Genomic DNA, 24,494 nt, shown 5'->3' with positions numbered 1-24,494 from the left:
CCAAAAGAGACCTGCATAAGTGGAAAAACATACCTTGCTCATGGTTAGGAAGATGCAACATTGTAAAAATGTCTATTCTACCAAAAGCCATCTATAGATACAATGCAATTCCAATCCAAATTCCAACGACACTTTTTAATGAGATGGAGAAACAAATCACCGACTTTATATGGAAGGGAAAGAGGTCCTGGATAAGTAAAGCATTACTGAAAAAGAACAAAGTGGGAGGCCTCACTCTACCTGGTTTTAGAACCTATTACACCACCATAGTACTCAAAACAGCCTGGTACATAGACAACAACAGATACATAGACCAACGGAACAGAATTGAGAATCCATACATAAATCCATCCACATACGAGCAGCTGATATTTGACAAAGGCCCAAAGTCAGTTAAATGGGGAAAAGAGAGTCTCTTTAAAAAATAGTGCTGGCATAACTGGATATCCATCTGTGAAAAAATGAAAAAAGACCCATACCTCACACCATCCACAAAAACAAACTCAAAATGGATCAAAGACCTAAATATAAAATCTAAAACAATAAAGATCATGGAAGAAAAAATAGGGACAACGTTAGGAGCCTTAATGCATGGCATAAACAGTATACAAAACATTACTAACAGTGCAGAAGAAAAACTAGATAACTGGGAGCTCCTAAAAATCAAACACCTATGCTCATCCAAAGACTTCACCAAAAGAGTAAAAAGATTACTTACAGACTGGGAAAAAGTTTTTACCTATGACATTTCTGATCAGCACCTGATCTCTAAAACCTACACGGTACTGCAAAAACTCGACCACAAAAAGACAAATAACCCAATTAAAAAATGGGCAAAAGATATGAATACACACTTCACTAAAGAAGACATTCAGGTAGCTAACATATACATGAGGAAATGTGCACGATCATTAGCCATTAGAGAAATGCAAATCAAAACTACAGTGAGATTCCATCTCACTCCAACAAGGCTGGCGTTTATCAAAAAGACACAAAATAGTAAGTGTTGGAGAGGTTATGGAGAGACTGGAACACTTATACACTGCTGGTGGGAATGTAAAATGGTACAACCACTTTAGAAATCGATTTGGCGCTTCCTTCAAAATAGAACTAGAAATAGAACTACCATACAATCCAGCAATCCGACTCCTTGGAATATATCCTATAGAAATAAGAGCCTTTACATGAACAGATAAGCACACCCATGTTCACTGCAGCACTGATCACAATAGCAAAAAGATGGAAGCAACCAAAGTGCCCATCGACAGATGAATGGATAAATAAATTATGGTATATTCATACAATGGAATACTACACATCAATAAAGAACAATGATGAATCTGTGAAATATTTCATAACATGGAGGAATCTGGAAGGCATTATGCTGAGTGAAATTAGTCAATTGCAAAAGGACAAATATTATATAAGCCACTATTATAAGAAGTCAAGAAATAGTTTAAACAGATAAGAAAATATTCTTTGATGGTTATGAGAGGGGGGAGGGAAGGAGAGAGACAAGACTTTTCACTAATTAAATAGTAGGTAAGAACTATTTTAGGTGAAGGGAAAGACAGCACACAATACAGGCGAGATCAGCACAACTGGACTAAACCAAAAGCAAAGAAGTTTCCTGAATAAACTGAATGCTTCGAAGGCCAGCATAGCAGGGGCAGGGCTTTGGGGACCATGGTTTCAGGGGACATCTAAGTCAATTGGCATAATAAAATCTATTAAGAAAACATTCTGCATCCCACTTTGGAGAGTGGTGTCTGGGGTCTTAAATGCTAACAAGCGGCCATCTAAGATTCATCAATTGGTCTCAACCCACCTGGAGCAAAGGAGAATGAAGAACACCAAAGATACAAGGTAATTATGAGCCCAAGAGACAGAAGGGGCCACATAAACCACAGACTACATCAGTCTGAGACCAGAAGAACTAGATGGCGCCTGGCTACAACCGATGACTCTCCTGACAGGGAACACAACAGAGAACCCCTGAGGGAGCAGGAGAGAAGTGGGATCCAGACCCCAAATTCTTGTAGAAAGACCAGACTTAATGGTCTGACTGAGACTAGAAGGACCCTTGTGGTCATTGTCCGCGGACCTTCTGTTGGCCCAAGACAGGAACCATTCCCAAAGCCAACTCTTCAGACAAGGATTGGACTGGAAAATGATACTGGTGAAGAATGGGCTTCTTGGATCAAGTAAACACATGAGACTGTGTTGGCATCTCCTGTTTGGAGGGGATATGAGAGGGCAGAGGGGGTAAGAAGTTGGCCGAATGGACACAAAAAGAGAGAGTGGTGGGAAGGATTGTGCTGTCTCATCAAGGGGAGAGCAACTAGGAGTATATAGCAAGTCGTATATAAATTTTTGTATGAGAGACTGACTTGATTTGTAAACTTTCACTTAAAACACAATAAAAATTAAAAAAATAAGAAAGGCCCAAAAACAATAACTTAAGCCAAGAACTTGAATAGAAAAAGCAGAGTAAAAGAAGACCAAAGCTACCAAATGAAAGGAAATAATAAAGATCAGAGCAGAAATAATTGAAATAAACAGAAAAACAATCGAAAGAATCAAAAAGACTAGAAGTTGCTTCTTTGAGAGGATAAATAAAATTGACAAACCACTGGCCAGATTAACAAAGGAAAAAAACGAAAAGACACAAATAACCAAAATAAGAAATGAAATGGATGACATTACAACAGATCCAACTGAGATAAAGAGGATCATAACAGAACATTATGAAAAATTGTACTCCAACAAATTTGAAAACCTAAAAGAAATGGACAAATTTCTAGAAACACACTACCTATATAAACTCACACAAATAGAGGTAGAAAATCTAAGCAGATGCATAACTAAAGACGACACTGAAGACGTCATCAAAAAGCTTCCAACAAAAAGAAAGCCTTGGTCCAGATGCCTTCACTGAGGAATTCTACCGACCATTCAGAGAAGTGTTGATACCAATTCTGCTAATACTCTTCCAGAATACAGAAAAAAAAGGAATACTCCCTAACTCATTCTATGAAGCCACCATATACCTTATACCAAAGCCAGGTTAAGACATCACAAGAAGGAAAATTACAGACCAATATCCCTCATGAATATAGACTCAAAAATTCTCAACAAAATTCTAGTCAACAGAATTCAACAGCATATCTGAAAAATAACGCATCATGATCAGGTGGGATTCAGACCAAAAATGTAAGGGTGATTCCACATTAGAAAATCAATCAATGTAGTTCACCACATAAATAAAACAAAGGAAAAGAATCAGATGATCATCTCAAACGATGCAGAAAAGGCATTTGGTAAAATCCAACACCTTTTCTTGATAAAAATTCTCAGCAAAATAGGAATAGAAGAGAAATTCCTCAACATAATTAAGGGCATATATGCTCAACTAACTGCGAACATTATGCTCGGTGGAGGACTGACAGCCTTCCCCTCGAGAATGAGACTGAGACAAGGATGCCCATTATCACCATTCTTATTCAATATTTTACTGGAAGTCCTAGCCAGAGCCTAAGGCAAAAAAGAAAATTACAGTGTATCCAGATTGAAAAGGAAGAGTTAAAATTATCCCTGTTCACAGACGACATGATCCTGTTTTTGTTGTTGTTTGTTGTTAGGTGCTGTTGAGTCAGCGACCCTATGTACAACAGAACAAAACACTGCCCAGTCTTCTGTCATCCTCACAACTGTTGCTATGCTTGAGCCCATTGTTGCAGCCACTGTGTCAATCCATCTAGTCAAGGGCCTTTCTCTTTTTCACTGACCCTCTCCTTACCACGCATTATGTCCTTCTCCAGGGACTGGTCCCTCTTGATAACATGTCCAAAGCACGTGACACGAAGTCTTGCCATCCTCACTTCCAAGGGGCACTCTGGCTGTACTTCTTCCAAGACTTGTTCATTCTTTTGGCAGTTCATGGTACATTCAATATTCTTCCCCAACACCATAATTCAAAGTCATCAATTCTTCCTCAGTCTTTCTTATTGATTTTCCAGTTTTCACATGCATATGAGGTGATTGAAAATATCATGGTTTAGGTCAGGCACACCTTAGTATTCAAGGTGACAGCTTTGCTTTCAACGCTTTAAAGAGGTCTTTTGCGGCAGATTTGCCCAATGCAATATGTCATTTGACTTCTTGACCGCTGCTTCTGTGGGCGTTAATTGTGGATTCAAGTAAAATGAAATCCTTGACAACTTCAATCTTTTCTCCATTTATCATGATGTTGCTTATTGGTTCAGTTGTGAGGATTTTTGTTTTCTTTATGTTGACGTGTAATCCATACCGAAGGCTGTAGTCCTTGATCTTCATAAGGAAGTGCTTCAAGTCCTCTTCACTTTCAGCAAGCAAGATTGTGTCATCTGCATATCACAGGTTGTTAATGAGTTTTCCATAAATCCTGATGCTGCATTCTTCTTCATATAGTCCAGTTTCTCAGATTATTTGCTCAGGTTTTGCATGAGCACAATTAAGTGTTCTGGAATTCCCATTCTTCACAATGTTATCCATAATTTGTTATGATCCACACAGTCAAATACCTTTGCATAGTCCTATACATAGAAAACCCCAGAGATTCCACAAGAAACCTACCAGATCGAATGAAAGCATTCAGCAAAGTGGCAGGGTACAAGATCAACACACCAAAGTCAGTTGGGTTCCTTTACACTAACAAGAACTCTAAAAAGGAAATCAAGAAAAAAATACTGTTTACAATAGCCCCCAAAAGAATAAAATACATAGGAAAAAACCTAACCAGAGATGTAAAAGACCTGTACAAGGAAAACCATAAAACACTACTGCAAAAAAATAAAAGAGCCCTACATAAATGGAAGAACAGTCCATGTTCATGGATTGGAAGATTTAACATTGTGAAAATGTCAATACTATACAAAGTGATCTATAGGTATAATGCAATCCTGATCCAAATCCCAGCAACATTCTTTACTGAAATGTAAAAACGAATCACCAACTTTATATGGGAAGGAAAGAGGCCCCAAATAGCCAGAACAATATTGACAAAGAACAAAGTAGGAGACCTCACACTTCCGGATCTCAAAACATACTATACAGCTACAGATATCAAAACAGCCTGGTACTGATACTATGACACACAGACCAATGAAATAGAATTGAGAACCCAGAAGTAAATCCATCCATCTGTGGGCAGCTGATTTACAAGGGGACAAATCCATTCAATGGGAAAGAAAGTCTCTTTAACAAATGGTGATAGCAAAACTGGGTATCCTTTTGGAGAAAAATGAAATAGGACCCACACTTCACACTATACACAAAAACTAACTCAAAATGGATCAAAAACCTAAATATTATAGCTAATACTATAAAGTTCCTGGAAGATAATAGAGGGACAGAACTATGGGACCTAATTTTTTGCAGAAATATACTATAATATACAACTACAAGTGCATGAACAAAATAAGAAAAATAACTGGACCTCCTAAAAATTAAATACTTATGCTCATCAAAAGACTTTATCAAAAGAGTAAAAGAGAACATACGGACTGGAAAAAAATCTTTGGAAACAACATATCTGATAAGCATCTAATCTCCAAAATATATAGAAAACTTCAACAACTCAACAACAAAAGATAAATAATCCAATCAAAAATGAGCAAAGGACATGAACATACACTTCACCAAAGAGGACATTCAGGTAATTAACAAACACATGAAAAGATGCTTGCAACCATAGCTATTAGAGACATGAAAATCAAAAATTGCAATCCATCTCACCCCTGCAAAAATGGCCCTGATCAAAAAAACAGAAAGCAACAAATGCTGGTGAGGTTGTGGGAAGATTGGAACCCTGATCTACTGCCTATGGAATTGTAAAATGGCACAATCACTATGAAAAATGGTATGGGGCTCCTCAAAATCTAGAAGTAGAAATACCTTATGATTCAGCAATCCCACTCATAGGCATATACCTTAGAAATCTAATTGCAGTGACACAAATAGACATATGCACACACATGTTCATTTCAGCATTATTCACAATAGCAAAAAGTGGAAATAACCTAAGTGCCCATAAATGGATGAATGGATAAACAAATTGTGGTACATACATACAATGGAATACAATACAGCTATAAAGAATAATGATGAATCCCTGAAACATCTTATAACATAGATGAATCTAGAGGACCTTATGATGAGTGAACTAAGTCAATCACAAAAGGGCAAATATTGCATGGTCCCACTTTTGAAAAAAAGACAAGAATAGGAATACACACAGAACGCAACGTTCTTTGATGGTTGCCAGAGATGCAATGTGGATGTAGGGGAAATAACTTTCTAGTTAGTAGACACTTGCTATTTTTGGTGATGGGAAAGGCAATACTCAATATGAGTGAAGCCCACATAACTTGACCAAGGTAAATGGTGACATTAAGAAGCACACAAGAATAAGGGACAATTTTGGAAAATTCTATAACATATACAATTCCTAACAACAGTAATAGCAACTAAAAATTATGTGTCGCTACATAGGTGATATGTATGCATATATGTGTATAGGAAGACACGTGTGAGATTGAGTGTGCATGTATAGGTGTATCTGTAGACAAATGTAAATACATATTTGTGTGGGCTGCATGTGTATTCATGTATATAATAAAGTACTTAGAGGCACAGTTATAGATACTTCCTAGACATAACCAAACACCTTGTGGAATTGGTTTACTGGGTTTGAAGGCTTAGGACCATAGTCTTGCGGGATACTTCAGTCAATTGGCATAACATGGTTCATAAAGACATTGTTCTACATCCTAGTTTGGTGAGTAGCTTCTGGGGTCTTAAAAGCTTGTGAGCAGCCATCTAAGATACAACTATTGTCTGTACTCATCTGGAACAAAAGAGATAGAAGGAAACCAAAGACTCTAAGAAAATAGTCTACAAGACTAATAGTCCACATGACCTATGGCCTCATCTATCCTGAGACTAGAACTAGATGGTGACTGGCTACTACTAATGACTGTTCTGATCACAGACCCAATAGATGGTCCCGGGTAGAATGGGAGAAAAATGTAGGACAAATCTTAAATTCCAAAAAAAAAAGGCCAGACTTACTAAACTGGTAGAGACTAGAGGATTCCCTAAGACTATTGCCCTGAGATACCCTTTAAACTTGGAAGTGAAGTCACTCCTGGATGTCACCTTTCAGCCAAATAATAGATTGGCTCATAAAATAATATCGCCCATGAGTACTGTGCTCCTTTAAATAATCACCTATATGAAACCAAAAAGCTGATATTTACCCTAAAGCAAAGATGAGACAGTAAAGGGGGGCGGGGAGGACAAGGAAGTTACATTAGTGGAAACAGAACAACCAGGATGGAAATAATGAGAATACTGACACATTGTGGAAAATGTAAACAATGTCACTGAATAGTACGTACAGAAATTTTTAAATGGGAACCTAATTTGCTGTGTAAACTTTCACCATAAATACAATAAAATAAAGAAAAAAAAAATACAGTAGTGGTAGCCAGGTACCATTCAGTTCTTCTGGTCTCCTGGCAAAGGAGGCAGTTGCTCACGAAGGCAATTCGACAAGCATTCTAGTTTCTCCCTCCGATTCTTAATCCTACTTCATTCTCTGCTCCTCCAGGCAAATAGAAACCAGTTGTTGTAACTTGGATGGCCACTCAAAGCTTTTAAGACCCCAGGCACTACACAAAAAGCAAGGAGGTAGAACAGAAGCAATAAAAGCAATATTCAGAAACACTAAAATCAGTATTAGGCCATGTCTTGGTCATCTAGTGCTGCTATAACAGAAATAGCATAAGTGCATGGCTTTAACAAAGGGAACTTTATTCTCTCACAGTCCAGTAGGCTAGAAGTCTGAATTCAGGGTGCTTGTTCCATGGGAAGGCTTTCTCTCTCTGTCGGCTGTGGAACAATGTCCTTATCTTCAGTCTTCCCTTGGTCTGGGAGCATCTCAGCGCAGGAATCTCAGGTCCAAAGGACACACTCTGCTCCTGGCACTGATTTCTTGGTGGTATGAGATCCTCATGTCTCTCTGCTTGCTTCTCTTTTTTAAATCTCAAAAGAGGTTGGCTTAAGACACTATCTAATCTTGTAGATCTCATCAGTATAACTGCTGCTAATCCATTTTATTACATCACAGTGATAGGATTTACAATACATAGGGAAATCACATCAGATGATAAAATGGTAGACGATCATACAATACTGGGAATCATGACCTAGCCAAGTGGACAGATGCATCGAGGCGACACAATTCAATCCATGACAGGCCAACTGACTGGAACGTCCCACAAAACCATGACCCTAAGCCTCTGAACCAAGAAAGAAAACCCCATGAGGTGTTTAGTTGACATATGCAGTGAAAAAATTTTTGAGTGTTCACAGAAACCTAAGAGGTAGAACTGTTTTCATTAAAGCAGAGAATGATGAAACCCCAAAGCAACATTTTCCCAAAAATACATGACTTAAAAGTTTTGGCTTTACCTTAAGAAATCATTTATGATGTTACTCTAGAAAAAAAATGAATAGGAACTGGGTTGTTAATCTAGATTATTATTATCTAAATTGTTTCATTGTGTTTTTAGGCATGACTTCTCCCTGTCCGGGTAAGTATTTTTTAATCTTAATTCTAGTATCCTTAGATGTGGCCAGAAAACTTTCCTGTGCTTGTTCTTTTTATTTCTGATTATAATATATCACTTTGAGACTCTTGTAATTCAACCTGAATTTTTAGAAAGTGAAAAGTCCAACTAGAGTTGAGAGGCAGGGGAGGAATAATGAGTTTATTTCAACAGTCTGCTGGGATTGGCTATAGCAGCCTATTGGGCAAGAACAGTACATTTTGTGGTTATAGTCTGAAGATGAATATAGGAAAGGAATGATAAAAGAAATAAAGTTAAGTGAAAATCCATGTAGCAGTGTTTTAAAAAAGTACAAGTTGAACAGAAGTGATATAGGTCAGAAAAGAGATGAAGAGGAAGAGTATCTCTAAGAGCCCGACACTTCACATCTGTTCTCATTAAATCTCACAATAATTCCATGAACCAGGTATTGCTTAAAAGAATTTAATTATGAAGAAACTGAGACATAGTTGAGCAAAATAATTTATGAACTGCAAGCAAATCCAGGCTTGAAACTCAGGACAAAATCAATCCCACATGCACGCTCTCAGACCTTTTGTTAATGTTCTTTTTCCCCTTCACTCTTTCCCCTGGCCCCATTTCCCTCACCACCATGGGCACACACTCTAAAATTGGGTATGCATCTATTCTTTTAAAATTCCTAGTCTTGTTTTGTGTGTATATGTTTTTAATTTACACAACTATTTTGTACTTTAGATCACGTTCTATTTCTTACTTTTTCATCTAGCAACATTTTTAAGAAATACCTACTTTTCTTCATTTTCCTCTGTATACATCTAGCATGTTGCTTCTAAGAGATGCCAGGTATTCCATTGTATGTACTGTCCTCATCCATTGTTCTTATGACGGATCCCTAGCTGCCTCCATCTCACTAGAGCCACAAATGACACTTGGATGAACATCCTAGTTTGTGTCTCTTTTTCCTCCATTAGGTTTATAATTTTACCTTTTCCATCTAGGTCTTTAATCCCAAAACACAGACTCTTTCCACAATATCATAGTATCCCGTAAAGAGACATAAGAGAAGTTGGTACTAAGAAATATGCACCTTCAAAATACCTCTATTAATCTCCCATCCATACAATTATGATTTATCTAATCAATTGCTTTCCTACACTGTTAAATCATTCAAGGTCAGGCGCAGTGTTCTTCTCAACCTTCTATCCCCAGCATGTTATGTATTAAGAAACATTTCTTAAATAAATGTGTCACCTTTCCCTCTATGCCTACGGAAAAGGCAGACTGATACAAAAACCATATTGCCAAACAAAAACTTTTATCCCAGTTCCAGATCTGCCATTTATAAGCTCTGGAAGTATGACCAAATTAATACATTTTTCTGTCTCAGAGAAAAGTTGAAAAGATGAAAAAGAAAATAAAGGAAATAAGAATAAAATAGCAGATGAAAAGCAGCCTAGGAAGTTAAGTTTAAACAAAGAAGCTTAGATTAATGACTGGGTCAGCAGAGCCAAACCACCAACATACAATTCGAGGGACATGAGGTTCAGATGGCCTTCAGTGATGGTCTTCCTAGTTCATATAACAGCAGCACCAATTCCCAGCTGTGTGACATTTGAAAAGAGTAAATTGTTAAAAGACTACTTAATCTCTCTGTGAACAGTTTCTTCCTTTATAAAATTGGGGTAATAAAAGTTCCAGGCTCCTGGAGTTAAATCAGTTAAATAACAAGAAATAGTTGGAACTGTGTCTGATATATGATCACTTACGGTTACCAAATGTTGGCTATTAGTATCGGATTCTGGGTAATCTAAGGCGTTAGAGTCCAGACAAAGACATTATCAAGAGCTTTAGTCTCCCTGGAGGCAAACCCTACCACACTCACTTCCTTGTATTTTATTTTAGGAAAAGTTGTAAGATCCAAGGGTAAGTTCACTTTTCTATTCTTTAATTCAAGGAAGAGAATTAGGCTGAAAATGTAAATTTGTCAGCATGCAAATAGTATTTAAACCCATGAATGAGATCAAGACAAGAACACTTAAGAGGTTAGTGTAGATTGAGAAGAGGTACAAGGACTGAGCCCTGAGGCCCACCAACATACAGAAATGGAGAACTTGAAGAGGAAACAACAAAGGAGACCAGAAGTGGCAACTTGCAAGTGAGGAGGAGAATATATAGACTTTATAAAGAGTGGAAGGTCCCTGGGTGGTGTAAATGGTTTATACCTGACCACTAACCTAAAGGTTGGCAGTCCAGATCCACCCAGCAGTGCCACAAAAGAAAGGTCTGGTGATCTACCTCCGTAAGATCACAGACGTTGAAAACCCTGTGGAGCACACTTCTACTCTGAACCCCAGGGAGTCTCCATGAGTCACTCCGGGAGCCCTGGGACCCTTTCTTCACTGACACCTTTTCTCTCCCATAATCGTGATCCTACTAATTAGCAGAAAACTTTAAAAATTGCTGAAAAACAAAAAAGAGTAAGTATAGCCAAATGTCAAAACCCTGTATCTTTTCTCTACTTATCCAGAGTATTAAATACGGAAGCTCTGAGGCTTCTAGAAAATTAGGTATTGAAACAACTTCTGGAATGGTAATTTGAAATCCTTAGTCTCCTATCAGTCAAATCACTCTCTGTTTTTTTCTGCATTTTAGGACCTGGCATGGCACCCACCAGTAAGTTCAATTTCTGTTTTTCAATATGAGTGGTTTTTGGACACCTATGTGCATCAAGATATCCAGCTTTGCAAATCTCAATATTTTTAACATTCTTATTTCTCATTCTTAGCTACTCTCCCATTAATCAGAATTTTAAAGGCTACTGACAATTTGCAGGAAAGTTGGAGGCACCGACTAACTAAAAGAATAACTACCATAAAACAAAGAAAATCCTGTATTTAAAAAAAAGAAAAGATTGGAGTAAATCTGGAGGAGAAAAACCCAGTTTTAGAGAAAAGAGGAAGGTGAAGGACAAGAACTCAAAAAAGTTAAATGCCCTAATAGCTTACATTTCCCTAAGAAAATTCTCTGTGCCCTGAATGAAAAAGTAAAACCACACAAAGGAATTTACCAGCCTCTAGATAGGTCTTCCAAACAGAAAAGTAAGATCTCCTTTATTTCTTCATTTGTGAGTTTGTTTTAGAAAAAAGCCCATCGGTGAGTTCCTATTCAGCATATGAAATTTGTGGGTGTCCATTTCCCCAGGGAACATTTAACCAAGGCTACCAACTATCTTTCTCCCAGAAAATGGCACAGGGCCATAGAATATTTAGAAGTGGAAAGTGGCGCCTATCATCTTGGCAAACCACTTAATTTTATAGCTCAAGCTCAAGCCCAGAAAAAACAATGACTACGTTAATTGTAAGACTATGAATAAGGTGCTCTTGATTCAGAAAATAATTTATTTTCAGCAGTATCTCCAGTACTATATAGAAATATTTTGTTCACTTGTCAATTCTACTGTCCTTTGATTTCTTGAAGAATACAAAGAAAATCTTTTAAAATCTTAAAATAGTTCATTTTACTGCTGACCGTGCTGGATTTTGAGAACCTGTTTCTTGGGCTCCTTTACTTCCATACTACCCATCATTCCCTTGATAGCTGATAAATATGGAGAAATCTAAAAACCATTGGTTATGACAAAAAAATAATAATTCAGAGTTAAAATCCCCGTGATTATTTATAATGACTTAAGGGAAATATGAAGGTTCAGGTTAAATCTTCCTGAGGAGAATAAAGGTATAAGAATTCTGAAAGAATAAAGAAAAATTAGGCAATGTTAGTTGAAATGTTGAAACTGAGAGAACTCTAGAGAGGCTCCTGCCACTCTAGAAAGGGAAGGAAAAGGGATTCACTTTTTTCTCAAGTAACAGAGATTTAATGCAGCTAGTGGCCCTGATGGCCCAGTAGTTAAGTGCTTAGCTGCTAACCAAAAGGCTGGAGGTTTAAACCTGCTCCATGGAAGAAAGACCTGGTGATCTGCTCCCGTAAAGATTACTGCCTTGGCAACCCTACTGGGTGGTTCTATTCTGTCCTATAGAGTCTCTGTGAGTCAGAATTGACTCAATGGCTACTGGTTTCGTTTTGGTTTTGATGATGCAAAGAAGGGATATAATATCGTCTATTTTTTTTTTTTTTTTTTTTTTATTGGAAGGAATCCACCGCCCAATTCCAGGGGAAAAAATTATTTGTTTCCTTTTTATTGCATTTTAGGAGCAGCTGAAGTACCTAAAAGTTACTTTCAAGTTCCGAATTTGGTTTCCTTTAGGTTTCCACAGTGGCTGGGAAGTTGTTTCTCAATCTGGCAGCTTTCATTTCCAACTATATTTGTATTAATACGATCCACTTCTTTATCTTGGTACTTTTTACTAATGACCTTGAGGGACGTCTTTCCAATATTATAAATAGAGAAGAGCATTATCTTGGCCAATAATAAGGACAAAACTCAAGATTTACAGGGATGGTATACAAATACTAGAGAGGGAAGCAGGTGAATTAAGGGATAGAGAAAAAAGAAGGAAATGACTAATACAGAAGGTTAATTATAAATTTCAAATCAGTTTTTCCCACTCCATGCAAGATGTAAGAAAGTGAAATGAAAGAGTGAGCCCGAAACATAACAGAGGAAACCCTTCTTCCTCCACATTTCACAGCCCCTCTCTAATTTCACTCCAGGCAGCACTGGGTGGTTTGGGTCCCCAAAAAAGTCATTGTGTCTTCATTCGCCCCTCCAGTTCATCCAACAAGTAGCTCTTAGGATACCTTCTTTGTACCACACATTGTGTGAAATAACAGGGTTGCAACAGTCAATTAGACTGAGTTCCTGCCCTCAAGTGACTCATAGTCTAATAGGCAAAGGACAAAAGAATAAATACTATCAAAGTATGTATAGGTGCCAGTTCTATGTGCTGAAGATTCTTAAAGAAGTCAGACAAGGTTCTTGTTCACATAGAATTTACATTCAACTGAATGGAGACAGAAAACAAGTAAACAAATAAATGCAAATGATACTTTCATTTTTCCCCACGGAATGGCACTGGGGGAGAATCAATGAGATGACATGCAATACAGGCAGGGGAAATTGTTTCACTGCCTGAGAAGCACTGAACAAAATGTCCCTGCCATCTTATGGCTGGGGGCAGGGAGAGGAAGAAGAAAGCAAAAAGTCTAAGAACAGACAACTACTGAGTCAGAGTGGGGAAAAGTATTCTAGATAAGACTCCCCCATAAGAAGGTCTAGGTGGAGGCATCTGAAAAGTCTGACTTGAGGCACTCCCACCCCCCATGAGGCGGCATCCAAATGGATGCATCTGGCTAGGAATGCAGATATGCATATGAGCTTGGCCAGCCCAGGGGCAAAGGCATCTGAGTGGTCTGAATCCTTGACTGCAATTCCCTCCAGAGACAGCAATGCACTGGCTGTGTATCACATCTGGAATAGGGACAGCTGCTCTGCCCCTTGAGACCTGTCAGACAAAGTATTTGTAATTGAATTTTGTCCTGGAGTTATACTCCTCACAGATAAGACAGTATTATAGTAATTCTAATAACAGATGATGGTGGGTTTGGCTAAAGTAATAACAGGAGAGATGGACAAAAGAGGATGCTTTCAGAATGTATTTTGGAGGGCGAGCCAATAGGACTTGCTTATGGATTGGATGTGGGAGTCATCTGCATACAGATACAATGAAATTATTTAAGAAACAGCAGAGAAAGAAAAACATAGTGGATGACCAAACTCTAAATTAGAGATTAGGACGAGAAGGAAGGAGGAGCTAGCAAAGAAGACTGAGAAGGGAACCATCAAGCTGAGACATACCATCTATACCAAAATTGTTCAACTATTAGCATTTAGAAAAATAAATGTAAGAATGGAATGAGACCCAGCTATCTGCACTTATTTCAGATCCACCAAGTTGAGGGGTTGCTTTGGAATGGGGTTCCTTTAGAATTACATAAATGCTGGTCTTCTAGCATATGAAACTGTCTGAGAAGATTAGGTGGCCTGTAAATGTCCCCTTTTTTATGTTCCTTCTGGGGAGAGAAAGTATTGAAGTAAAAAAATAGGGTATTTAATTCAGAAAACAAATAAATCTCTCTGGGGATTTGCCTACATTATTTTTGTTTTTGTTTTTTAGAAATGCCTGCAGGACCCATTGGTAAGTTCCTAATTTTTCTCAATTCTAGTGACTTTCTGGCTTCTATAGAACCTGTGGAACTTTCCACAAAACACCTATGTTCTATTCTGGCTCAGCATGCTCTAAAACAGGTGTCTTTCTGTCTCCTTTGCTTCTATATTACACAAAATCCCTCGAGTTCATTGAAGAATTTTTGCAAAGCTGTATGTTTAATCACTTCAAAAGGGTAAAAATCAAGACAAATATCTAATGAGGTTAGATTTACTGTTTATTAACCAAATCTTAAACATTCCAAAATAATAACAAGGAGAAAGAAGGTGAAATTAAGGACTTGAAAGACTAGAAATAAGAAATTTTGGGCACTGAGTTTTAGAGTGAAGCAATTCTGAACAATCCATGAAACTTTTCAACTCCTATTAAGAAGCTGAGAGAAAAGAAGTTAGTGAGGAAGGAGTAGTGACCTCTTTCCGGCCATTTGGAGATCTACCTGGATCAAGGCTAAAATTCCACAGCAGATTTCATGGAGGATTTGGTGACCTGGGGTCCCAGACCACCCACGTTCTTCAGAAAGGAAAATTATCAACACTAAATATTTCCATCACTGTGGTGAAATTAATTCCTTTATGTGACCTTTTCTCTTGGTTCTCTAGAAAAACAGCTTGAGAGATTTTTCCCCCAAGCTCTGAGGAGTTAACTTTGCCCTAGTTTTCTACCCCAGAGGGTTTGTTACTTTTGTCCAGGTTGATTGATATTTCCTGGGTACGCTGTAAACATCTTGGGGTTTGACACTTTCTGTTTGATCCTGGCCTGCAGCCTGCCATGTGATTGTTATGGACCTTGCAGGGATTGGTCAATAGACGGCGCAAATAAAGTGTTTGTAGGCTACTATGCAAATGAAGTGTCTGTGGCCTGCCAAGAGGGTATTGGTCTGTTCATGGCCCTGGTGGGAGGGCCATGTCTTGAAATTGACCAGAGGTTTGTATATACAAACAGCTGACCCCACAGAGGTTTCAGAGACAGAAAACAGCAGGAAGAAAGAAGGGAGAAGAAGCAGAGAGAGAGAGGAGGCAAGGAATCTCCTAAAAGAGCTGTAACGCAGGTCAAGGGCTATAACTCTGAAGACAGCAAGAGACCTAGAAGGGGCCCAGGGGCAGAGCCAGTAGCAGCAGATGGCAGGGCCAAGAGGAGCCTGTCATCTAGGGGTTGAGAGGAGACCTGCACAGTTGAGAGGAGCTGAGAGAGCTATCCTGTAATGCAGAAGGGATACTTTGCTTGCATGCTTCTTCTGGTCTTGCATGATATATAAGAGGCTATCATTGTAAAAAAAAAAAAAAAAAAGATTTTTCTCTCATCATTGTCACTTTGGAAAAGATTAGACTTCATTTTTATCCCTTTCCTGTTGGGTTACTGAAAGCATTTTAGAAAATATAGACTACTCTGATGGATTGAAAAATAAATATATAGAGAAAATACCCCCCCAGTAAAGCTGAAAATAGCTTGTATGCAACATAGTGACCAAATACTTGAAATGTCCTCTTATGTGTCTGTGACAGATTTCTCTAAAATAGAAACAAAGGAGTGGGATCACCGACTCATAGGACATGTATAGATTTAGTTTTCACTTCCAAGTTACTTCCCAAATTGTTTCAATTTACACTCTACCACCTATTAGGATACAACCTGATTACTAATAGATGTTATTAGCTGTTACTTCTCATTTTGAGTCATGCCACATCAGCAAATGAAGGTCCTGAAAGCTTTACTCCATCCATGTCACTAAAGTCGAAGTTATTAAGGTCAGCTCTACTCTGAGGATGCAGCTCTTCCCCAATCATATTTTGAATGCCTTCCAACCTGAAAGGCTTATCTTCCAGCACTAGATGAGACAATGTTTTGTTCTTATTCATAAGGTTCTTCCAAGTTCCACTGAAACCTGTCCACCATAAGTGGACATCATACCTAGTCAATCTGAATACTAAGTAAATAATACAGAAACCTGGACATTATGAAGAATACAACATCAGGATTGAAGGAAGACACCAACAACCTGCAATATGCAAATAACACAAACTTGCTTGCTGAAAATGAAGACAACTTGAAGTACTTAATGATGAAGAGAAAAGACTACAGCCTTCAGTATAGATTAAACCTAAAGAAAACAATAATTCTCACAACTAGACGAATAAGCAACATCATGATAAATGGAGAAAACACTGAAGTTGTCAAGGATTTCATTTTACTTGGATCCACAATCAACACCCATGGAAGCAGCAGTCAAGAAATCAAATGATACACTGCTCAAATCTGCTGCAAAAGACTTCTCTAAAATCTTAAAAAGCAAAGATGTCATTTTGACAATTAAGTTGCACCTGACCCAAGCCATGGTATTTTCAATCACCTCACATGCATGCAAAAGCTGGATAATGAAAAAGGAAGACTGAAAAAGAATTAATGCTTTTAAATTATGGTGTTGGCAAAGAATATTGAATATATCATGGACTGCCAGAAGAACAATCTAATCTGTCTTGGAGGAAGTATAGCCAGGATGCTCATTAGAAGCAAAGATGGTGAGACTTCATCTTGCTTGCTTTGGACATGTTATCAGGAGGGACGAGTCCCCCGAGGAAGGCATCATGCTTGGTAAAGTACAGGGTCGGTGAAAAAGAGAAAGACTGTCAATGAGATGATTTGACACAGTGGCTGCAACAATGGGCTCAAACATAACTGACAATAGTGAGGATGGCACAGGACCAGACAAGGTATCATTCTGTTACACACAGGGTCACTGTGCGTTGGAGCTGACTCCATGGCACCTAAGAACAACAACAACCTATAACGAAAGTACCTTTCATCCCAAATCCTCAACACTTGGTCTTATCAAAGTGTTTCCACTCTGTCAAGCATAAAAAAGATACTTCACAGTGGTTACAACATCGTTTCTATTATTAGTGGAGATGTTAAACATCTCTATATATATTTGTGTGAATTGTTTATTCATGCCATTTGTCTTTTTTTCTATTGAGTTTCCTGTCTTTGTATTGTTGGTTTGCAGGCATTCCTTGTATAGTTAGTAACGCTTTGTGAGTTTTAGACATTGCAAATACCCTTTCCCAATCTGTCATGTCATGTGTTGCTAAAATTAATTTGTGGTACTTTTTTAATATAAATAATTACTTTGTTTAGTTCCTCACATGTGGTTTTTTGCTTTGAGGGTATTAAAAATCCTTCCCCACCATTTCTGGTCATGAAGTGTTATCCCCCAATTTCTTTTATTAACATTACAGTTTTGTCTTTCACATTTAGGTCTTGAATCCACTTGTCCCTGTTCTTTTTACTACTCTATAATGGCACCATTTAGACATATATTAAGCCATTACCAGAATGTCCTCCATAAATGAATATCTCAACAGTTTTTAGACTGAACTCTAGAAGAACGGGATTGGCACTTCCTTCTCAGAAATTCTGTAATACCTATTAGAGTTCTCACTGATGCAATTGTTTGTTAAAATGACTTATCAAGTCAACTACTGAGTCTTCAAGAGTGGCACAGCACTGCTGTACCACGCAATGAGACATTTGTTTTACGAATGGAAAAGGATCATCATTTCTATTACTTCTGTAAAACTTAGAACAATGTAGAATTACATGGAGCCTAACAAACCTGGACTCTAATACCTGATCTGTCATTTACTTGATCTGTGACTGAGACAGGTTAATAATTTTCTTTGGCCTCAAAGAATGGCAATCTTTAATAGAAAATGAGAGTAATATCATGAATGAAAAAAGTCGAGAAAGTAAAGTGTAAAGAAAGACATTTAGAGCACCTATGGTACATTGCATAAGCAGCCAGCATGGAACTCTGAGAGTTGGCGTAACATAATATAGAGAAGAGTTGGCTCTGGAGTCAGGTTGCTTGAAGTTCAGGATCTAGTAGGACCTGCCTGTTTGATTATGGGCAATTTACTTAATGATTAAATGGGATGATATTAATAGGTACCACATAGGATTACTGTGTGAATTATAGTTAAACCTCTTAGAGCCATGTCTGAGGTCTAGAAAATGGTCACTATAAATTAACTATTATTATCGTTAATTCCTATGAAGTAATTAAAGGCCCAGACAAATATATTTAAAATATTTCATCTCCTCTAAGCAACCAATCACACTCACTTGTTTTTGGACTATTTTAGATACCAGTGGAAGAAGCAAGAGTAAGTTGTTTTTCTATTAACATTATATCTTATAACACTTGGCAGTAAGACGTGCTTTTGCTAACTCTGATTGCTACCATGTCTACCACTTAGAATATCAGTTTCTTATATTTCTTTTCTAACTTTTTCTTCCCACACTAAGAATTTCTGAAGTAGATAAAAAACAAACTAAAGCTGACTACAAAGATTAACAAAATAGGATAAATATAATCAAACCACAAACCTACGTATCTTTTTTTTGTTATGCCACAGTAGTAGGTATGGAGGTTTCCATATTTTAAGGAAATAAGATATTGAAATTCAACTTGGAGATGTATATTAGGAAGACCCTTCGATGCACACAAGACAAGCTTATTTGTTTGTGTTTATATTTTAGAAAGTACCAAAAAAGCCTCTAAAATCTTTCTCATTTCTTAATTAATTTTTGGCAGGGCTTCGAACTGGTTCATTCTAGTTCAACCCCCTCCTGAGAATTGACCTTTCCATCCCAAGATATACTGAATCAGAATCTACATTTTAACAAGATTCGTATATATACATGTATACATAAGAATCATCTGGAGAACTATAAGAATCACCTGGGGATATTGTTACACTGTAGATTCTGTTTCAGTATAGGAACTAAACTCCAAAAAGAATATTCACTTTGCTATCACACCTAATTAAAGAAGGATTGAGGCCACCAAATTGGCTCTTCTCTTAGATCAAAATGAATAAAACATTTTTATATGAGAATATTTTGATTCTAAAGAATATTATGATTAGGATTCCACACCACAAAGAATAATATATTACCATTAATATTACCTGGCATGTTTGAACTCCTAAATGTTTGTATTGATAGAGGCCAACACAATCCATTGTCTATTTCCTGTAGACAAATGGTCAAAGAATATGTATAATTAATTCTCACAACCAAAAACTCCAATAGTAAACATTTAGAAGAAATATTAGACCACAACAATCGTTAAAGAAACTCTAAGCATAATTTATGTGACTTAGCAACAATCACACATTAGATGGGCAAAGATAAAATTCATGCTCGCCATGTTGTAAAAACAGATACATAAATTTCTAGAGATAAGTAGCAAGTCTCCAAAACGACTAGATATCCTGACCATGCAACCACACATTAGGTATTAGCCAAAAAAAAAAAAAAAAAGAGGAGAGTTTTGAGAAATAAGCTATAAATACAGCTTAAAATATAAGAAAGAAACCAGTTGTTTACCTGTGAAGAAATAAATGGGTTATTACTATAAGGTGGTTGTTGTTAGTTGCCATGGAATCAATTTTGCTCATAGCAACCCCATGTGTGCAGAGCAGAACTGCTCCATAGGGATTTCAAGGCCATGACCTTTCAGAAAGTATCAAAGAAAGGTCACCAGTCCTGTCTCACAAGGCGCTTCTAGGTGGGTTCGAACTGCCAATATTTCGGTTAGTGTTTGGACACTTAACCATTTGTGCCACCAGGGCTCCCATAATAAGGTAATATGTTATAATCAGTAATGCCAATTTTTTCCTCTCTAAATTAGAAGCTGTGTGATCAGCCAGTAACTTACGTATGTTTCTCACTTCTTTAGGTCAGTTAGCTCCTGATGAGTGTGGAAGTGATTCTTCTGATGTGATTTCTTTTTAATTCTGTATGTGCAGAAACTGATTTTCTTTTCAGTTACCTTTCATTCCAAACAATAAAAATCAACGAATAAACTTTAGAATAGGGAAAAGGCCACTAATTAAAAAATATAAGAAGAAGAACAAGCCAGAGAAAAAACTCCTGAGATTGCTCACACTTTATTATTGAATTACCGGGGAGTTAGGAGAAGAGAAGAAGACAGAGAAGCAAAATGGGAGCGTAGGAAACAAGACTGAAGAGCGTGGAAAAGTAAAGCTATCAGGTTTAAATAAACAATATTTTGCCAAATTTAAGAAAGATCTCAAAGTGCTAGTGAGGTTAGGAAGAAACTCCAGTGTGTATCTGTGAGCTTTATGACAACCAGACTGAGCCCAGGAAGAAATGGAAGACTATGGAATGAAAGGAGTTTTCCTTTGCGAAAGAGGCACCAAGCATTAGCTTCTCACTCCGCGGAGACACTCCAGAGGAGATACAACAGCTGTTAATGACTAGACCATGACCTCCCCTAAGATTTTTTCAAATTCCAGAATTGAATATCTTCTTCATAAAACACTCCCTTTTGGGGGGTTAAAACATCCAAGTAGTAGGTGCAAAAGTTTTGGAGCTTATTGAGTGTCATTTAAAAAGACCCTTAGGGAGCAATTTCCAGTTCCAGTTGTCATGGAGTCAATTCTGACTCATACCAACTGCATGTGTGTCAGAGTAGAATTGTGCTCTGTGACCTTTCAGAAGTGGGTCACCAGGACCTTCTTCTGAGATGACTCTGAGTAGACTCAAACCTCCAACCTTCTGGTAGCAGCTGAGTAGGGAACAATTAACAATGGGCAAATGTGTTGTACACATGACCGACTGATAAAAATCATTCGTGTCTGCATTTCAGCAAAATTAGCTCCACCTTTAAGTTTATTATCTTTTTGTAATTTTCATATGCATTGGACTAACACAGAATATATAGGACTTTTATTAAATCAACAGTTTTCACTTTCAGTAGTGTAAAAGCTAACGCTTTACTAAATTATGGGTAATGTCCTTGATATTTAACTCTACTGAATACGCTGAGAGAGACTTTAAACCACTGACTTTCCAATATCAAAAGTGAAGATTCACCCAGGAAAAAGTCCATACCAAGAAATCTTTAGTGAAATGATTGGAAGTAGGAAAAGTAAGATAATCAGAGAAATAAAGAGGCAAAAATCAAGAAGGTAATTGTGAAAAGCAATCATGACAAGTAAACTGTGCAAGCTACCTCTAAACGCAGCATCCCAATGTATTATTAGAAGGCTAGATAGTAGAGGAAGAAGTTTATTTATAAAATGAGCAATAGCGGTATTTCCCCCCAGGATTTCCAAATTATTCAAATATCATTAGAGAGGAGTAAAGACGCAGGGAAAGTAAAATATAAGAGGCAAAGTTAGTAGCAAAGGTTGAAACTCAGTGAGCTCCTGCAAGGTCCTACAGTGTTTTTCCTGCCATTGGAATCTCAGGGAAAAGGGGAGACTATGGCTGCTTCATTTCCACTAATAGAGGGTTTGGTGCCAGAGGGAGGGATACAGTCTTCTCCCCTGGAACACTGTTAGTAGTAACATTCTCCAAGCCACATGGGAAAATAATTTATTTGTCTTTGTATTATAGGAGAAGATCTAGCAAACAAATGTAAACTGTAGTCAGCCTCCAATGTCTGATTTCCTTTATGTTTCCCACTAACTGGAATATTGTCCCTCTCTCTGGCATTTTTTATTTTCAGGCATATTCATATTACTCAATCGCTCTCTTTCTTTATGTCATAAAATCAATTATCTATAATTTTGAGACAAGTATGAATCATATTGGGGTTAGAGAGAAATATTAGGAAGTCAATAACATGTATGAGGTCCACATCAAATAAAGAGCAGCACTGGTGGCGTGCAAAAACCGAAAAGGTTTGATAAATGATAAAGAACAGAAAAGAAGATGAAATAAAAGTTAAGATACAAATATTTGATGTTGAAATTTCTCATTAGTACTCTAAACCTTGCAGTGTGGACGAAGTAAAAGAATAGGGAGGATTTCACCTATGAAAATCCCTTTCGGTTACCAAAACAAAAAAACAAAACCCATTGCCATCAAGTCAATTCCAACTCATAGCAACCCAACAGGACAAAGTAGAACTGCCCCCATAGAGTTTCCAAGGAGCACCTGGTAGATTTGAACTGCCGAACTTCTAGTTGGCAGCTGTAGCCCTTTACCATTACACCAACAGGGTTTCCTTTTCAGGTACAGCTCTACCTTATTGTAAAGGTTTGACACTGTAAGCATCACTGTATGATGGCTTCTGAAAAAATAACAGAAAAAACAGTCCTTCCTCCACATCTCACTGTCCATGAATAACTAGATTGCCCCAGAGAAATAGTACGAGTGGGAACTGTAGATTCACTCATTTGTCCATCCAGCAAATATTTTCTGTATGTCATATCTATGCTCACACTATGCCAAGTGTTGGGAATTCAAAGATAAGTTAAAAGAGGTTCCTTGTTCCTTGTAGAACTCGTAGTGTAATAGCAAGATAGGCACATTAATTAAAAAAAAAAAAAAAGCCTGATAAATGCTACAAGTCATAATGTAACAAAATTGGGCCAAATCAACTCTGTTCTGGGCTTTCCCAAAAATACTGAAAAGAATTATAGTCTGAGTCTTGAAGAATGAGTAGGGGTATCATGACAGATTTTTATTTTAGAAATGTCACTCTGGACACAATGCTGAGAATGTGTTGGAGAGAACCAGCCATAATAGGCAGGAATAAGAGACTGTTAAAATAGACCAGGGAGGACACAGTGAAGGTCTGAATAAGGCTCAGTGAGCCTGAATGTGGGGATAATGAAGAGATTAGAATAGGATGAGTCCCAGGTCTCTGTTGCAGGTTACTGGTTAGGTGGCAGAAGCACTCATCAGAGAAAAGAAACACAGGAGAAAGTGCAGTATAGGGGCAAACAAAACAAAAAAATTCATTCCGTCTTGAACTTGAGCTGTTTTAGGTAATTACAGAACACCATCAAGGAGATGCCTAGCAAGCAGCAAGAAGCACAGGCCTGTAGCACTGAGAAATGGCTGAGCTAAAGTATTTGTTTTGGAAATCATGAGTACATTAAACTGTAAATCTGAGTGAGGAGACAAACAGAGAATTTGTGGAGAGAATGAAAAAATGGACAAGGGCAACATCCTGAGGAAACCAGCATTTAAGGGACAGGTGGAAGAAGAGTCAGAGAAGCAGACTGTGAAGGAATGACTGAAGCTACAACACACAAAATAAGAGAGATCACATCACATAAGCCAGCCTATCCTAGAGGTTTATAAAGAGAGTAGTCATCAAAGTGGTTATAAACAACAACAACAAAAAAAAAACCCAGTGCAGTCGAGTCAATTCTGACTCATAGCAACCTTATAGGATAGAGTAGAACTGCCCTATAGAGTTTCCAAGGAGCGCCTGGTGAATCTGAACTGCCGACCCTTTGGTTAGCAGCCGTAGCACTTAACCACTACACCGCCAGGGTTTAAAAGTGGTTATAGCAGGTAAATAAATGTGAGAAATGTGAAGTACTGAAACCAGCAAATAGGAAGCCATTAAGTCAAAGAATAATTCAAGACAGAGTGTAGCTAACAATTTGCATTTAAATGAGAGAGACTAACCTTGTATATAGTGTCTTAATCGTGACAAAGGAAAGATTTCCATAGCTCTTAACCACTGTGCCACCAAGCCTCCAAGGAAAGATTTATAAAAGCAAAAGCCATAGATGTCTATGGTACAGAGTCTTGATTCTTGGTCCTTGGGTAAGTTGGCTAGCTGAGAACTATCATGAAAAGGAGTTTTTCCTTAAGTGAACAACAGGGTTTTCAGAGAAGACAGTTT

At 37.6% G+C, this 24,494-nt stretch overlaps 1 protein-coding gene and 1 long non-coding RNA gene across 3 annotated transcripts in view; both read right to left on the bottom strand.

Moving 5' to 3' along the window:
• LOC135231203 (uncharacterized) overlaps positions 1-24,494 on the bottom strand; it is a 149,394-nt gene that overhangs the window by 51,375 nt on the left and 73,525 nt on the right. The gene's annotated exons all lie outside the window — the stretch shown is intronic.
• LOC111748675 (uncharacterized) lies at positions 1,708-23,147 on the bottom strand. The gene is made up of 3 exons (XR_002784292.2): positions 20,538-23,147; positions 19,786-19,849; positions 1,708-10,234 (listed from the first exon to the last, which is right to left on the bottom strand). It is a non-coding gene; the product is annotated as an uncharacterized LOC111748675 (long non-coding RNA).

This window comes from Loxodonta africana, chromosome 1 (assembly GCF_030014295.1).
Source record: "Loxodonta africana isolate mLoxAfr1 chromosome 1, mLoxAfr1.hap2, whole genome shotgun sequence".
Lineage (NCBI taxonomy): Eukaryota > Metazoa > Chordata > Mammalia > Proboscidea > Elephantidae > Loxodonta > Loxodonta africana.
Note: the sequence above shows the minus strand (reverse complement) of the source record. Positions and strands in the feature narration are given on the sequence as shown.